This window comes from Calidris pugnax, unplaced genomic scaffold (assembly GCF_001431845.1).
Source record: "Calidris pugnax isolate Ruff unplaced genomic scaffold, ASM143184v1 scaffold27, whole genome shotgun sequence".
Taxonomy (NCBI): domain Eukaryota; kingdom Metazoa; phylum Chordata; class Aves; order Charadriiformes; family Scolopacidae; genus Calidris; species Calidris pugnax.
In genome coordinates, this window is record NW_015090893.1 from 8,207,566 (window position 1) to 8,222,549 (window position 14,984).

Sequence of the window (14,984 nt, forward strand, 5' to 3'; positions counted from 1 at the left end):
AGAGGCTAATGAATTATTAGACAACTTTCTCGCATGAGCAAGCCAAAGCCAGAATCTAAGCTTATGCATGCATATTTTTCATCCATCCAGAATAGCACAGATCTGAGCTCTTTAATTAATCGTAAAGAAGAGACTGTCCCTAGGCAACGGCTCTTATTTCACACTACCTCTTCCAGGAATTTTAGATAGCTTCTGCAACTTGTCACATCTCCTAATAGATGAGATTATGATTCTCTATAGCTCAGCACACGGTGTCCTGGAAGTTTGACCAATTAGGCTTATTCTTCAGCTGGATGAGTCACTCCATACATACTTTATGACAAATGTTTAAATAGTTGTGTGTAGATGGGTTACAAGAAAATGATGTTAAAATAGTGTTATGGTTGAGACATCCATACATAAAAGAAATTTCTTTTATCGTTTTACTCCTCCACAGAGAAGCAATGACAACATTTTTCTCTAAGCTGACTGGCAGTGATTTATAGACCTTGCCTCCTCCAGATTGTTTATGCCTTTTGAGTGTGTCCCTCTAGGAAGATTTTGAACTGCAAAGATCTTATTTTGCAGTAACGATGTATACCAAGGTTTCTCAGTTTGAAGGGGAAGAGTGTCTGGTGTTTGCCTTCCATTTTGCCTGCTTTGAAGGTAGTACGTGTTACCATGCTTTGCCATGCAGTGATGACACTGAGGTCCACTAGAAAACAGTCTGCAAATGTGATGACTCCCTAGCATAGAATCGTGTTACCTTGTGGGACAACAGATCTAACCCTTTGCATTTGAGGTGGGGCTTACTGCTTCTTTTTGCCAATGATATGCTTCCAGTTTTTAAGAGCAATCTCTCATATTCAAGTGTCTTCATTCTCTTAAGATTCTGCCCTTATTTCTGTCAGTACTGAAATGAGACCAAATGGTCTTTTACTTTTCAAGCAGATTATCCATTGAGTGAAAAGTCTAGTTGCTTCTGGACAACAGGATTTTCAGTGATTCCTTTTGCCTTCTAACCATTCCAGATAACACAGAAATCCACCAGAAGCATTTGTAAGGTGAAGAGGGGGTTTCTTGTCTGTCACTTCAATGGAGCTTGAGTTCAGCACCCTGCTTAAGAAACAAGCTGGAGAATAGTTACTGATGGATTTTGTGCTTGATCCAGACAGAGCCAGTGGGTATAGGCAGACCTGTGCTAGCCCTGACTTTGTCCAGATTTTTGTGTCTCTGAGTAGCACCAGAAGGGCACTGGAGTGGCCTTTCAGCATAGGCTTGCAACATGGAGCAGTGGGTTGGCACATGAAACTGTCTGTCGGTTACTGGTTTTGTGCAAGTTGCTCTCTTTATTACACAAGTAAGTTCATGTGCAACCAGTTTGACCTCTGCTATCACTAAATGCCATAGAGCTATTCATTACTGCTTTTGCAGGGAGACATGATTTAATAACTGTTAGCTGGGTGATAGTTACCTACCATAGTAATCTGACTTCTCAAGTCTTCCACAGTTCTCCTTTCATGGATCATTTTCTTAAGAAAGCTGAAGTTATCAGTCTTGCAGAGTTGGAATAATTAAACTATGTACTTGTCTTTAAAAGAATGAGTTGAATGTGGGTGTACCGGGGGGAAATTAAGATATTTAAGATGTTTTCTTGTGAGCAATTTATCTACCTGAAAAAATCATCTGCAAGTATTGATCATTATGTCACTGAAGAAGACTGGAAACTTCACTCTTTGCTGCAAGTTGGCAAGATCTAATTTCAGAGTCACCGGCTTCATAATCTGTTCCTGTTGAGTATGCAATGACACTTTATTTCTTATCATTAGATCAACTCTCTCCTCCCTCCACCCTGCAACTGCTCTGATACATGCAGATCCACTGCATGTAATTATTCACCACACTTTTCATCAGGTTCTTAAAATATAGTTGAACCCATTCAAATGTTTGTGTTACTGAAATGCTCATATGGAAACAATTATTTTCCTCTGACCTAATGTGAAAGAATAAAATCGGTTTGTCTCCAGCCGCACCCTACAAAACAGACATTGATGCAGTAATTGTTCATTATCAAAACCAAGCCAGTATCTGAAATACTTAACTCCTAATTAAGAAAGATTTTTCTGGGCCAGGGCCAGAGCTTGATTTGCTGTTGGTAACAGCTTTGCTGAAATGGAAGATGCTTTCTCTGCTTGCACCCCTAGAATCCTGCCCATCAAACCCCCAGGATATTCAGCTGGATATTGTGGTGGAGGGATCCTCATGTCACAGGCATTGCAGTTCAGAGGAAAGGAAGTCCTGGGTTTGTATGCTCGTGGAGGAAGGTGGGGAGCAGGTCTCGGTCACCTTATTTCTGTGGGCAAGGTCCATTGAGACGTGAGCACAAGGTGTCTCGTACAGCGTGGTGTGGAGAATTGCTGTGTGCCTCTGGACTGCCAAATGAGCATAGCTTTGAGAAACGCCTCATTTCCCTGACTGCACACAGTTATCTGTCTGCTCACCCTGCCCTTGTTTTCAAAGGGCACATCACCCTTGTAGCTGTCTAGGTGGCAACTCTCCCTTGCTCTGCTGCACATACACCCAGCCCCAAATGTGGCAGTCCTCTCTTTCTGCTCCCCCCACTCCCCCTTCCCAAATACCCCTTCCATGCCATGGCTCCTGCAAACTTCTCCACAGGATGTTCTGCTTTCACCTGTAGGCTATTGCTTTATGCTGATACTTCTTCCTCTAACCTGCAAAGGAATGAATCCTGTAAAAATGGCATGGGGCTTTCCATTGTGCCCATTCAATAGCTAAATAAATTTAAAGATTCCTTTAATTGTTAAGTTACTGTAGGGCAGGAGTAACTCATAGAGAAAGGACTCCTCTGAGTGTGAGCAGGGCAATTTTCCTTACCGCTTTTTAATGCTAACAATAACAATGTTTCCATGGCAACTGCCACATCACATCGGTTATCTGGAAGATGCAGAGTGGCTGCTGAAAGATCCCATTACACTGACTAATGTGAGTGGTGCTCGAGGGAGGGAACATGCTCTAATACACAGAGATTTTTCTCACTTTGGTGATAATTGCTAATGTGGCTGAGATGTTGTTTCCAGGCTGCACAGCACTCGGATGGGCTGTGTGATCCAGGAGAACAAGGGGCAAAGTGGAGGAACATCAGAAAGGTGGCAGGCACAGGGGAGTAGTGGCAATAGCATCTTGTGCTGGTACCAGTGTTGGGGATGGTACAGTGCTGTCCTCTTGAGCTGTGCATTCAAAGAGGGACTTGGAGAGGTGTCAATATGAAGGGGCTGATTTCAGTGTCCAGGGACTAATTTGGAGGCTTATTCATTTGGGAATTCTCAACTACCATCAGGCAGTCTCCTTTCCCAGCGGGCATGTTCTTTTTGCAGGGGTGTCAGGCAGCCCTCACTTCACCTGTGTCTTCTCCAGACAGTGATAGAGTGAGTTGTCTCTCTGGATCCACACTTTGCCTTGTCTTTGGAGGTTGAGTATTTCCCACTGCAATGCAGAGGGTCATAATCTCTCCTTTCTCCCAAATCCACCACCCAGCTCTGCCTGGCCTTGCGTCCACTTACATCTGATGCAAACTCAGATGTGTGTGTCTGAAAGGAAGTGAGAAATGTTGCTCATCATCTCTCTGCCTGATCTCAGAAATCATTCTTCTCTTCCTCTGGCCGCAATGGGCAGAGAGGAGGATAGGTCATACCTGTCCTAGTTGGTCTCACAGCTTGCGTAGAGGTAGATTGATGGAGCTATTTGTGATCATCAGTGACAATTTGGAGCTGTGAGGATGAACCGAATGTGGATTTGTGGCTCGACTGCCGGAAAGCAGATATTTCTGATCACATCCCCAGGTATGGTACTAAAAACCCTGCAAGCTTTCCTCTGTCTGGGTAAATGTCGGTGGAGTTTGTAAGAGTTCCCAGCTAATACCTGGCTTTCTGCTACAGGCTAGGTCCCAAGAAGGTAAAGCCAGGAAGAGTTTCCATGTCAAAAATACATACAAGCAAAGTATATTTGGATTTAACTTGAGTGCTCTATACGACTGGGTTAGGGACCACCTGGCAAACCAAAAGGAAAAAAAACAAAAGACATGGCTTTTCTATGAAATGTATAATTCCTTAAAGTGTAGCTTTGTTTTATATTCTTTTTTACAGAAACACATATTTTTTTGCAAAGCCAGATAAACCACCTCAAATATATTTTATTTTTGCCATCTGCAAGCACTGACAGAGTAATCAGCTGATGAGATTTGTTCGGGGTTATTTTTTTCCTTTAATTGATTTTTGGAGAGAAGAAGAAAGTTAATTGCTATGCAGAAAATGTCTAAAAATGGAAGTCACAGAGAATATTCACATGACTAAGGGTTTGTGGGGTAGACCTGCTGAATCTAAATTCTCCAGGCCGTGATATATTGGAAGAATAAAGGAGTAACAGAGCAGAAACCTCAGCTGACCCTTTGCTTTGGAATAAAATGCCTGAAAGAGATTTTCATAAGAGAGTGCATGGAGATACCCATTCTGTTAATTACAAAATGTAATTGCAGTTTCAGTTTAGTCTGAATGATTTCTTACACTGCATCCTGGTCTTCAACAATACAACACCATGTTCCATTCTGGTACCTCTGCCACCCCACAGTAAACCCTATTTGTTGGGTAATTTTCTTGTCAGCATTTGAGGTGGAATGAAATATGCTTAGTGCTAGTTTGGCTAATGTAGCAAAAGGGACAGAATGGGTTGGAGGAGGAAAGAGTTTTCAGCTGACTGAAGCCAAGGCAAAGTTTATTGACTGTTGTGAAGTGCATTTTGAGTCTTGTAGCCAAACCACAGAGTTCTAAAAAAAATAATAATAATCAGGGAAGTTAAATGCTTCACTCATACATTTTTTTTCCATGTAATGTTTCATTCTCTCTATTTATAAAGCAGCACCGGCTGCTGATTGAATGTTAAACAGACCTGAGCTCCCTCTTGTTAGTACTTGCAGATGTATTAAGCCTGTTGGGTCAGATCCACAGCTAATGGAACTGGCCTCATGCCTTTGAAGGCATCATAATCAGCTAGATTATTCATTTTTGTTGTTTGTTTTTAAAAGAGTAGCTTTTGTAAGTCATTTGCAGCAATAAAGCTTCACATTTCTAATTTAAAATGGAAAGGCTTTTAATTCATAACTTACCCAGGGGACACTTTGCTGGCCAAGTTCTCACTTTGTCCTTGTATGAAGCACCCATGTAATAAGAGTAAGTTTCTTAAAAGAAATGGGTGTACTGGACCGTGAATGCTGTCACATTACCAGCCTTATTTCCTGACCTCTGATGGTAGACATAGATGCTGAAATGCATGTGAATATGTTGACCTTCTTGAAGGAGTGAGCTTCCAATTGATTATTATTTTTTTTTAGCCACAAGAGTGCACTGAGCCTTCGATTCGACAAGAGTGCTTGACCTTTGATTTCATTTTATCTAAGAAGTCCATGGGACTTGGAAGTGGCAGGGGAAACTTATCTTCTGCCCTGGCACATAAAGAGCTTAAACTGTTCTGGGCATTTTTAAATCCAGTCTTTTGTTGCTGATGGCTAATGAGGAAAATGGTAGTGTCACATGTAAAATCAAAATATAAGAAAGTGATGGAAGAGGCAAATACGCAAGAGAACTTGCCTGGAGGGATACCATTCTGTGCCTTAGCCCAGTACATGGATACTCAAGTCTGAAAGGTTTGCTTTGAAAATTGCCCTGCCTGTGGAAGAAGGTCATTTCATAAAGCAGACAGACCTCAGCTTTTCCCTAGAACCAGCCTGATCCTTGGCCATGGAATGGTATTGGTGCTTGGGTACTTTTGCACACACGGGACCAGAAAAGGCCAAACTTTTGGTGACATATGTGCTTGCAACTTCAGGTGGATCTTGCTGGGGTGTCTGTGAGTACCAGTGGGGGACAGGCTGTGGAGCTGGACCTGAGAGTGTGTTGGGTGTCAAAGAAAGCCAGTAACAGAGCAGGGAACAAGGTCTGCATTTCCCAGGTCTGTTGTCGTGTGCTAATCCCTGAACCCGTTCTCACTCAGGGCTCCTGATGCTTTTCCTCCAACAAATCCAATGTGAGAAAAGCAGGGAGAGGGGAAGATTTTGCATGTATGAGACTTCAGAGGTTGAGCCTTGGCAGGCAAAGGGTAGGCAAGGAGACATTTTATTGATTACTTGATTTATCTTGTATTCCTGTTAATGCATTTAAAAAGGGCCCTTGATGAGCTGAGGCATCCGTTGTCATGTTCCACGTGAAGTGGCCAGAGGAAATGTCACAGCCAAGGCTTTGCACGATGCGATGGGAAATTGCAGCATGTCACTGATGAAGGGTTAGCTGTTGAGATGATGTATCTGTCTGCTGCAATCCCACTAATTGAAAAACCATCTCAGATTAGTGATCTGGAAAGAAGCCTCTTCCAGCACTGCTTGGCTCATGAAATGGTATGTCAGGTGTTATTAGGACCACAGATTTGGGAAGAAAAGCACCTTTATAAGCAGTTTTCCTGAGTCACCCCACTGGTTTAATTTGGGGATTTTGATTAATTGTTTGCTTCTTTTCTTTTGAAGGTAGGAGAGTCACAGAAATAAGGAGGAAATGACAGTTGAAAAAAAGAAGAAAATATCCTTGTAGGAGGAGGGGAAAAAGACCTTTAAATACCTGTATGGTCTGCCAAAAAGGCCATGTATTTGATGTTCCTAGAAACAATATTGGTAGCATCTCAATATACCAGCCTGTTCTGATGAGGGATATTTTTTATGGCATTAAATGGCAGAAAAGAAAATGCAAATTTACCGATGTGGAAAGTCACTAATATTCAATGGTGGAAGCATCCTTATTGAAATGGCATTTCAGAACTTCCATCCATAAGGAGCGGGGGCTTGGAAACCGAGCCATGAATTTTCCATTCAAGGGATTTGACTTGGCACAGAAAGACGTCATGCAGACCGCAGCTGGCACCAGACACAGTTAAAAAGATCTGAGGCTATTAGTGCCTAAACAGCCACTAGAAATTATATTACATGATGGAGACTGGCTAATATAATTGAGCCAGCTAGTTATTGTGTGCATAATTTAATTATTTGACAAATTGCTTAGAAACACGGTGTTCTTGTTCCACACTTGTGCTGCACTCACAGTATTACAAGGCGCAGAGCAGAGGAATTGCTGGTGGGTACATAGTTATCTCAAAAGGTAGATGTTTCTTTTTAAGATTTGCAAACTTGGAGGGGTTCTCTGGTGTAGACATGGTGAGTGTTGTGTGCGGAGATGGGTAGAGCCAATGGGGACATGGCTGGGGTAGCAAACGGGCTCAGAGACAGCTAGAGCTGGTTCAAGGGGATACCTTTGAGGCTTTAGGGTAGCCTCTACTCTGTGAGGCTTTTGGACTTTGATTGCTGGGCTGTGTGGGCTGAAAGGAATCCATAAAATAGTGGAGCAGCTGTGAGATGGTTTTGGACCCCAAGATGATACCATCCTCATGGATGGTGTTCGGTGTTCTTAGAATAATTCAGGCCAAATTGGTTAATGGTTATGAATTATAAGATAAAAGACAAAAAAACCCAACCCTTAAGCTTCATCTAAGAAGCCATGCAGCACTAAGTAGTATTTTCCCATAACTCTGAAGATTTAGATACATGACTAAAGACATTTCCCTCTTACAAGGCATCTCCTAAGATATGCTACTTAAGAATCTGGACACTGTCTGGAATAAAGCTGTGCTGTAATAATAGAGGACAAATCCTACATCATCTTGAACAATAACAAACAAATATGAAGACCCAATTGTGTCACTTTTTTTTTCAGTTAGCCTTCAAAATTCCAGAGGCTAAGCTGTTGCCATAAAATCAGCAAAATCAGCAACTTGCTACAAAAAGACTTTTTTTAAAAATTGGGAGTGAAATGCCATTTTTGAAGAAGTGCAGCCAAATCATTTTTACCAGCAGAATGGATCAGGCTGTGTAACAGGGTCATGGGAGCAGCTCTTCTTGGGGTGTATTCCAGATTCATTATCCCCCTGGTGGATCCAGCTGAGTGTCCTGTCAGCCTGTGGCTTCCTCCCTGTCTACATGCCTGAATTGTCTAACAATAGTCATCTGGATTCAAGTGATGGTGTGGTTCACACTTGGATTTCATCCTAGCATACAGGTGGGAGGCAGCCAGGATAGACAGCTGGATCCAGGAGCTGGGAAGTGCTCCTGAGTCTTTCACTTCAGCTGTAGTTTTCATGTTGAGATCTAATGTTGTCAATTTTATGTATAATTATCAGCTGGAAGAAATTATGGGATGAAGGGAAAAAACAGGATTTCTGCCAATTTTGTTTGTGACAAATTTTACCTCATTCGGAGTCTTTCTTCTTTTACAAAGAGAAAAGTAAAACCAAGAGAATTTCTTCAACTGAATTGCCTATTAAAGGTCACAGATTTTCCCAATACCCAGCAGCACTGAAGGTACCTTTGAGAACCAGACGTGACACTGGCAGTGACATCCTTTCCTGACAAACTTGAGCACGAGGAGGGTGAGACTGCAGTGCAGAACGGACAGAGGCATCTGGCTTCTGAGGTCCCTTAGTCACATTGCAGCTGCTAAGACTAGGAAGACTGTGCAGAATTTTGTAGGTATTTTTCCATGGTAAATGATCTTTACCTAGGAATTAAACTGATCTCCTTCACAGTGACACATAATTCTATACTGTGAGAGCATTAACTGTTCTCTGGGTGCTGCTTGTTTGGCTGGTTTTTCTATAGACAGCAATGCTTTTCCTGGTTGTGGCATCGTCTTGGCTGTACTCTTATTTTGAGCTTATATAAGTATATATATCACATGCTCTCAGCAGTGGGAAGGATGTCCAGAGTCAACCATTTATTTGCCAGGTTTAGAAAAAAAATCATGCTTGATATCTAAGAAGTAGCCACCCACGCTGAGGCTTGCTAGCCTCTCACAAGGGTTGCATGAGCATGGAAGAGAGATTCTGCGCTGTTTTCTTTGGCCGATTGATAGAGATCACATCATCTGTTTGCATCCTGAGAACTGCTGTGCTTAGGTGCCAAATGGAGGGTGGTTTCAAATGCACCTGAGGCTTATGCCTGATCCGCAAACAGCAGGGGGTACTTGCTGAGTTCCTCCAAAGCTGGACTGAATGCAGCTGTTTTCCTCCCAAAGAAAGGGCAGCACAGTGATTTTCCAAATGAATTTTAGACAGCAGGCTGCTGCCTGAATATGAACAGTGATGGGTTTGAGCTTTAGTAGTGGAGCATAAGGATTGCAGTGCTGCACCAGACCGGCTGACCAGTTCATTTAGAAACCTAGTTTAGTGATCCAGAGGCAGATGTGTCAGAGCAATGTGTTGAAAATCCAAAATGGACAATTTCTTACCTCTCTGGACACCTGAGCCTACAGAAGGTGCCTACTGATTCTACTGTCCTGTAGGAAACTAAAGGATATTTAGACACTGGACTGTCTTTGTGGGTGTGGGTCTAAATGACTGGTTCATGCCATCAAATACGAGAACTCAGAGAGGGAAGAGAGGGCTGTGCCTTTTGTTTTATTAAGCCCTACTTCAAGCCATGTGGAGGATCTCCATATGAATGTCTCATCTTTTTTGGAATCTTACTGAGCTCCTTCTGCTTACCATATTGTGCAGAATAAATGTTAGATTAATTGTGATTAATTTTGTAGATTAATGGTGGTTTGGGTTAGGAAAAACAACCCTTTTCTTCTTCAAAAGGTGTTGCTTCACGGTTTTGCAAGATGCCGCCTTCTCTGTTTCAGTGGGAGGTGGCTTACATTTGAATGCCCATGTTATTTTCTCTCCCTACCCAATTTTATTTTTTTTTTTACCATTTTTGTACTGAGTCCTTGCAGCGTGTGACACCATCAGTGGAACCTGTGAACAAAACATAAAGGTGGAATGACAAGCTCTGATGCCAGGGCCATGATTATAAGTTATGTTCCTCCAGCTGCTAATGCAAGTAATATGTGGCTTAAGGGAACAAAACCACACCCCCCACAACTCACCAGCACAGGTTGGATGCTGAATACTAATAGAGAGCCGTCTGCATCCCGTCCCCACTGGGAAAAATAATATTTGTCAACTCAGTTCAAACAGTGCATAAATTTGGGGGAACTGCCATCTGCTGACAGACCCTTCCCCCACCTACACTGCCTGAAAATCCTTCCTTATGAATGTCTCTGTGCAGTACAATTCCCATCAACCTCTCTTCAGCATCTGCCTTTCTCCGCTTCCTTTTTCTCCCAGGTATTTCCAGAGTTCAGGTTTCCCAGGGCGCTAAGGCACCGAAATACCTCACTGGTTTGTGTGACAGTTGGTACCAGCCCAACGCTGGTGTGTAGATACCTGCAGGCTCTGTAGCTCAGCGGGTTATCAGTATTGCCATCAGAGCCCCTAAGGCTTGATTTGTGGAGGGACCAGCAGCTCCTTGCTCTTGTTGGCTTCCATGGGGAGTGAAGGGTGCACACCCTCTCTGAAAGCTAAGGGCATAAACCAGAAATTTTCTTCCAAGGTATTCAATAAGGGATAAAATGTAGAAACCTTGCAATGGAAAAAGCTAATCAAAGAATGCCGTGTTTGAATGCGGCACTGTTCTCTGGTTTGTTTTTAAATCAGGCTTTTCATTGTAGTTAGAGAGGGAGAAAGGGAATTTTTGATGAAAAAAAATAATCGTGGGCCACAGTTGAAATCAGAGAGTAAGATGGATACTTCGATAGACAGCATGAAAGCCAGGCTAACTGGAACACCGTTGCAATTAGATATCATCTCGCTGGAGCAAAACCGAGTGACAACTTATGTCCTGTTGCCTGATGAGGATATATCTGTTTCTTTATCTGTGCTGTTGTGAAAAGGCAACATGTGCTTCCTCAATGGGAAAGGTGGGGAGGATCCAAGCCAAGAGTGCTGCTGTTGATGGGAGGCTGACATCATCTTTCAGGGATGCTAAGGGCCTCTTTCCGTGTTTTGTGGAGGATGGGGAGTTTTTTTGGTATAGTAACGATGTTCTCTCTTCTCCACTCCAGCAGACACTCCCCTCTTAAGGGAACCTTTGGGAATCATGTAAGACTTTTGGGAAAGGGCGGGCAAATCCCCCTCTTCCTTTCTTTTACCCACTCGAGCAGTCACACGTGACAGATTCATGCCTGCAGCACTTCTAGGTTTTATCTGCTCACTAAATTTTATTTCCCCTCTGTGAGTGTTTATATTGCTTAGAGACTGCCAAGGTTCATGTTAATCATAAAAAAAAAGTGGAGGTTTATTAGGTATTGCAGCTCTGTGATTCTTTGGTGTTTGAACGTTAATGAAGCTTCGTATGCTCTGGAATAGCTAGTGAGGTGGATCTTAGCTCTGGCGTGGCAAAACATCCTGGGGTGGATTTTTCTTCCCTTTCCTCTGGGTTTTAACATCTTACATGACATTTTATCCCAGAGCAATTTTACACTATGTATCATCATGTGTAATATTGTGTCACGCTGTAATTTTGCAAGTGCATGAAACGGCAGGAGGGAGGTGAGAATGGGCTCAATTACACCCCGGAGGGAGGGGAGAGCTCAGCGGAGGGACCTGCTCCTGGGAGGTAATGAATTGGGTGTCAGCACTTTGCTGGAGCAGAGCGACAGAGCAGAGGGGAATTTATTATTTTTAGGGGCTCAGTGGGCAGACAAGAGGAAAGGAAGCAGTCAAATCACGTTACTAATGGTCGTTTCCATAGGCTGTGCATGTACGTGGGATTTAATGAAAGAAGGGACATTCATTCTCACTCCAGACAGCTCGGTTCTTTCTTTTTCTGAAGGCTAAAGGAAGAACCTGGCCCTTTTAACTGTCTCAGAGTGAGAAGCCTTTAAAGCAACTTTGGTGGCGACTCTTGGGGAAGGCAGACACAGAGTCATTCCGGGTGAGGGAGACATCCCACTGTCCAGGGATATTCCCCGTTCACAGCCTCTTCTCTGGGTGCAGTCAGCTCTGACGGATCTCTCTGGGATGGAGAAAGCATGGATGCAGAGGGGGAGAAAGGAACCAGGTAGACATTAGTGCAGGAGGAATTACAGCACAGGATGGATGCGTCCTGCTGGTGTGCATCTCTTGCAAGCTCTGATGATGAGGGCTGTATTCACTAAAGGAAGATAGAGGATGAAAAGCTTCTTAATGCTTAGTAACAAGAGGTACTTTCTTACTGAGTTAAGCTCCATGCACTCCCAGATGGCATTCAATGTAATTTCATTGCCCTTTGTCTCTTCCTTTGCCCTGAGCACAACTTTGTTCCTTCAGCTTAACCCAAGCAAGATTTCTTTTTTCATTGAACATTGTATTCAGGGCAGAGCAACCAAACTGCAGACCTGAGCATTTCTAATTCTTTGAATTTCTAGCCAGGGCTGTCCTCTAAGTATTGGCTTTGGTAGAGCAAGGTGTACATCTTGTCTTCAAACTAGCCTCAGAGAGGACTTGTGGTGTTGTCATCTTTGTATTACTACTTAAATTGTTATTGGAGAAAGTACCAGGCCTAAGATGCTCCCCTTTAAATGGGGAAGAGTTGATGAACACCTATTCTACAGGAGGAAATGCTCTTCTACATTGGCCTGCCAGAGCTGGGTTGTGATGCGTCTTTTTGGAGAGGGGTCTTTTTTCCCAGGTTTCCTGTTGGAAAAAGTAGAGGCTACTGGCATACTTTATCCACGAAGTCTCTCATTTTGATTAGACTTTTTCAAAGTGACTTATTTTCATTTTTTCAGGTGTAACAAGATTTCTTTTTGGGGCAGAAATCATGGCAAACTTGCATTCAACTGAGACTTCTTCCTCTTCAGCACTATGAGAAGGGACAGGCTTCCCCAGGTTTGGGAGCCCATGGGCTTCCATGAAGCTGGTCTGAAATATTTCTATTTGAGCTTGCAGGCAAGTGTGCTTTGATGGAGGGGAGGTGGACCCTGTATTTTCTTGGTGAGACTAGTGCAGTTCATACAATTGTACTTTTCTACCAGCTACTTTTTCAGCACACGAGGATTCTTTTACATATGTTCTCTGATGAGATTCAGCAGTAAGTGCTTCTCCCTCTGCAGCTGCCTTTTGCTTAATTGGCCCCTTGTGCAGCAGATTGGGCACCAAGGAGGAGGTTAATATGAGCAGTTATTCTAAAAGGCAGGTCAGGGCTTCAATGAACTGTTCATCACTGGAACAGCCTGTTAGCCCCAATCTTGCTACCTTTTTACACTTTATTCCAAAATATTCTAACTTAACAATGAATTTCTAAATCTCCCCTGCTAGATACAGCCTCCACAGCTGAGTTTTGAACTGGATGTGTTGGGTCAGATTTAACACCACACATGCAGATTTACCTTCACTTTTTCTTTTTGTCTTAAAACAGCCAAAATTGTAGCTCAGGATCTTCCAGCGTTGCAGGTGGCATTGCCAGGGCTGTTGTAGCTTCTGTGAGTAATAGTCCCAATGTGCTGTGTGCGATGTAGGAATACATCTCACCAGGCAGTGCATCTTTCTGCAGGATTGATGAGGGTGAGAAGTCTTTTCCTGCACTGCAAGCAATTACAGTGGCCCCTTTGAATCTCTGCAGGAATTATGTATCATACACGGTCTCAGAATTACAGCTGCTGCAATGACCAAAGGAGAGAAATGGGGCAAACTTTAGTGTGAACCAATATTAAGCAATTAGTATATCTTCATTGATATAGAATTACTAATATTATATAATATTATTGTTATATTAATAACATAATATTGATGAATTATGACAAGTGGCCAGCTTGCTCTTCTATTGCTAATATGAACTAATATTGCTGTTCCTGGCAAGCCTGTCCACTATACTGTAGGAATTATCTCTGTATTTCACCACTGTCTACCATCACCAGTCTCCTAAACTGTAGTTAAGGAAAACTTCAACCTGTACCTACTCTTCAGTTCCCTTGAGCACTCATACAAGAAAATAAAGAGGATTGTGACATAACTGTAACGGAAGGGTGGATGAAGCTGAATGACTAGATAGAGCTGAAAAATTTGTGGCTCTTCCTTGCTAGGGCAGTGAATGATAATGGTTGCCTTCAGTACAGGTAGGTGCAGCCCTGATATTAGGATGGGGCATGTTTTGGAGGATGAGCATGTGCATAGTATGGTGGTAGCATGGCTGCAGCTGGGGCATTAGCCTGGGCTGGCGCACAGTCCTTGCCATGTCCTGCCTTCTCTCAGTGGATGGGTTTTGATGTGACCAGGGAAAATTTGCAGCCTCAGGCACAGCTTCTGGTGTCATGATGGGAAAATAGGATTCAGAAGCAAACAGATTGAGGTTGTGGATAGGAAAAAGCCTCACTGATTGCTGTAAACCCATGCCTGACCTCTAACTTTTGCTGTAGGAACTTCCTCAGCATGAGCTCTTACAGGCTAGCAGGAACATTGCAGCCCCTTTCCCATGCTGGTGCCCAGTCCCAGTGAGCCAGAGCAAGCTGGGGAGCTGCCACTGCTGCTCCCTGCCCACGCTGCTGGCCATGCAACAGCTTTGAACGTTTCTTCTACCACTCTGCCCACCCCCATCATCTCCGTAAGTGAGTTCATTTGGTTAGGAACTCTAGTTTGCATGGTAACGCTGGAGCCCCAGGGATTATGATATTTTTTCATGCCAATCCAGAACAGTGTGTGAGAGCAGCCTTGACAGGATGGGTTGCTGTAATTTAGGAGTTCACAGGAGTTCATAGCCTTTTATGCTGCATTTGCTGAATTACCAGTTAGGACCAAGAAGTCTTTGGGGAAGGGGAGAACAAGAGTGCATTTGGGACCCTTGCTCTGTACTTATAGAGGGCACAGCTCAACTAAAATCAAGTACCAGGGCCTCAGTCCAGACATCTGAATGGGGCCAGGAAACTTGCTGTTGAATGAACAATTTATGAGGGACCTGAAAGAGCTGGAGAGAAGGGAGCTACAGTGATGAAACAGAATGGTGCAGCAAAGTAAGCTATTTGGGAATGAGGAGAGGG

General features: G+C 43.2%; 1 protein-coding gene across 1 annotated transcript in view; it reads left to right on the forward strand.

The window, feature by feature from the left end:
* LOC106891587 (neuron-specific protein family member 2) overlaps positions 1 to 14,984 on the forward strand; it is a 36,992-nt gene that overhangs the window by 17,646 nt on the left and 4,362 nt on the right. The gene's annotated exons all lie outside the window — the stretch shown is intronic.